The sequence below is a fragment of the Adiantum capillus-veneris genome, chromosome 24 (assembly GCF_014529385.1).
Source record: "Adiantum capillus-veneris isolate H3 chromosome 24, ASM1452938v2, whole genome shotgun sequence".
NCBI lineage: Eukaryota > Viridiplantae > Streptophyta > Polypodiopsida > Polypodiales > Pteridaceae > Adiantum > Adiantum capillus-veneris.
This window is the reverse complement of record NC_140954.1, coordinates 102922665-102926027: the sequence shown is the minus strand read 5'-3', so window position 1 is coordinate 102926027 and position 3363 is coordinate 102922665. Positions and strand designations below refer to the sequence as shown.

The 3363-nt window shown below is 38.0% G+C and overlaps 1 pseudogene; it reads left to right on the top strand.

The window, feature by feature from the left end:
* The first annotated feature begins 1032 nt into the window (after positions 1-1032).
* On the top strand, positions 1033-3066 carry LOC147426871 (uncharacterized; annotated as a pseudogene).
* Positions 3067-3363: the final 297 nt, after the last annotated feature.

Below are 3363 nucleotides of genomic sequence, written 5' to 3'. Positions count from 1 at the left end.
GTAATTTTTTTTTATTCTTTTCTTAAATAAAATTGTGTGATTTTTTTTGGGTTTTTTTTTTCTAAGGTTTTTTTTGTTGAATTTTTCTTTGTCTTTTTTTCTTTTTTTGTGGTGGATTTTTTATTTTCCAAATTTTATTGTTTTTTGGAACAATAATTAACTAAAAATAAAAATTACTCACCCATCTTACCTGGCATGGCGAGCGTTGACTTGCGAGTGGCCTACATCGACGAGGTCGATGATGGCGCTCATCAGAGGAGACGAGGGTGGGACTCCGTGGGAGTGCGTGTTCAAATTCATTGCATTGCAGCAGGAGAAGAGAGGGTGCTTTTGGAAGGTATTGCTCAGAACGGTAGTGGGAGTGTGTTTGTTAATAAGGAGAAGGGGGATGGGCAGCCAGAGTTTTTTGGTAGTCCTACAAAGAAGGCTACACTTATGTGGGGGTTGTCCATGGGGATGGATTTCAAGCATTATCTACAATCATGCAAGTGGAGACATTCAATTCCAAGAAAAAGAGGACAAGGGTTGTACTGAAAGAGAAGAGGGTGCTTCGGAAAGGGGTTGTGGAGATTGCATTGTCACCGATGATGGGACTAATGATGCTCTTGCCTTGCATGATGCAAATATTTGGTTTTCAATGGGCATTGTTTGAATAGACGTGGCCAAGGCAAGTTCAGACATTATCATTCTAGATGATAATTTTGAGACGATGGTTAAGGTGTTAAGAGAGAGGCAATTTGGTACCTATATTTTTCAATTTTCAAAAATTCATACAATTTCAACTAACATTGAATGTAACAGTTCTTTTCATAAACTTTGTGACTGTCGTATTTGCCAGAGATGTACCATTACCATTGGTACAACTATTGGCACTTGCAACGGGGAAACCATTTAACCACTTGATGACTTTTGAGAGAGAGAGAGAGAGAGAGAGAGAGAGAGAGAGAGAGAGAGAGAGAGAGAGAGAGAGAGAGAGAGAGAGAGAGAGAGATTGTAGCTTCTAAATTTCTCTTTTGTTACGTGTAGATTGCCATGGCTCAAAGAACACTATGGGCGATGCAAAGTTTCACAAAGCAGCAACCGCCTTCCAAGAAAACAAAGAAGAGACGTCGTATGAAAGATGGCTCTTCTATCAAGGAGGTGGTAGAGGTGCAAGTACAAGAAAGCAGTAATCTAGAAGTAAGTGATAATAAATAGTTTGAATCTCAAAAAGCTCTACGTAGACTTGCATGGAATCCTGCTTGGGCTGGTGGTAATGATGCTTTTGAATGGGCAGAGTTTGAGCCTTTAAGTGCTAGAATCTTTTGTAAGTATTGCAAGCAGGTCAAGAATTCAAGGTGAGAGTTTGGTAAGAATGGCTCTATCAATATATATCATAGTGCATTGACCGAACATGCAGGTACCAAGGCTCATCAGGATGCACACTATGTGTTCGGCAAAAGCAAGGTGACCATAGACGATGGGGTTCAAAAAAGAGCATACGTGGCAATAGTGAGTACCAAGATATTATTTGTTGCATCTTACTATGTGACAAAAGAGGACTTTGCATTTAGTAAGTTTACATCTATACTTGACCTACTAGAAGTTTGTTAGTGTCCTCGTTTGATGAGAGATCTTTATTAAAATGATAAGTCATGTAGCTCTTTTGTGCGTTATATTAGCGAGGATTTGTTAAGAAAGATTTTACAACGCCTTAAGGCTTCCAATTTTTATAGCATAATGATAGATGAATCAACATATGATTGTCTATGGCGCATCTTTCATTAAGGATTCAGAGCCTATCACGGTCTTTCTAGGATTAATGGAGGTTGAGGAGGGTACAACCCACCATTTGCACGAGCGTGCATTTTTTTTTTTTGGCAGAGACGTAGTTATATCATGACAAAATGATTTGCATAGGCACAAATGGTGCCTCAGCCATGACTGGTTGCTTGAATGGCCCTGACAACTTGTTTCAAATGAGAAAATCCATTTATGACCTCTATTCATTGCATAGTGCATCGTGCTAGTTTATGTTTAGTTGATGCTATAAAAGGGAGTGAATATGCACAGTCTATTGATCACATTGTTAATGAGGTTGCATAAACATTTAGCAAGAGTTCCATTAGAAGTGCTAAATTGAAAGAATTAGAGAATGAGTTTGGATGTGCAATGTTGTAGATGAGCCGCATACATAAAGTCAGATGGTTGAGCCGATCATTATGTGTTCATAAAGTGTGTGAGTATTTTGAGCCATTGCTGGTGTTTTCGAAAAAACATAATTCAACTTTGTTTGAGAAGGTGAATAATTTTGAGTTTATGTACATCTTGCACTTTATGACTGACATTTTACAACGTCTTGCTATTTTATCAAAAGTCTTTCAAAGTACTTCTGTTGATGTGACAGTTGTGGTTGGTCTTATTCTAGTTGAAATACGTTTAATCACTGCACAATTTATAGAGGTACATGTTGTTGATATGAATGCTTCAGTTCTTGATCTTTGGAGTATCAAATCATTTCGACCACGCAATGGACATCTTGCGGCACTTCGTGCATCTATACGAGGTAATATGTATAGATCTATTGAGATCAAGAGAGAGAGATATGTGGTAAGAATTGGATCATGCAATTGCCTTTTAAAAGCAGTTCTCTTAGTTTATTCTTGAAAATTTTCATGAGAGGTTTCCTGATATGGGCCTTCTTGGATGCTTCAAAGCCTTGTCTCCTTGTTATTTTCCATCTAGTATTGCCTATAAGCAATTTGGTTATGACATGATTGATAAGCTACTTGCTTTTTATGGGGAGCCAAAAGTTTTGAGAGGAGATATCATTGAACCTCTCCTTGATAAGGTTTGTTCAAAAAGAGAATTTGAGGTCTTTAGAGAGAAAGCTCCATATGAGTGGAAGGACATGAGTTTGAAAGATACCTGGCTCTCTTTTGGTTGAAACCCTACTACCAAGAGAAGTATCTCATGCTTTTGAAACTTGTTGAACTTTCTATGTTGCAGTGTGCTAGTACAGCTGCATGTGAACGAGGTTTTAGTGTGCAAAATTTGATCAAGACTAGACTACGTAGTCATTTTTGAGCACCCAGAATCTAGATGCACTCGTGCGCATATCCATTGAAGAAGAGCTTATGCATTCGAGGATGCTATCATGTTGTGGAGAAATGGAGCAAAGTCTAGCCGGCATATCTTCAATAAGTCTAAAAGGTAGTCAATGATACAGTTTTTTATTGTTGATGGAATGATGTGAATTACTAGCACTAACAAGGTTTTTTCTCTTTTGTAGAGTGAATGGGGTAATGATGGAGAGCTGATGTTGGATAATGCAAGTTTTTTTGTTGATTTTAAGCAAGTGTGTTGGATTGTCATATGGAGATA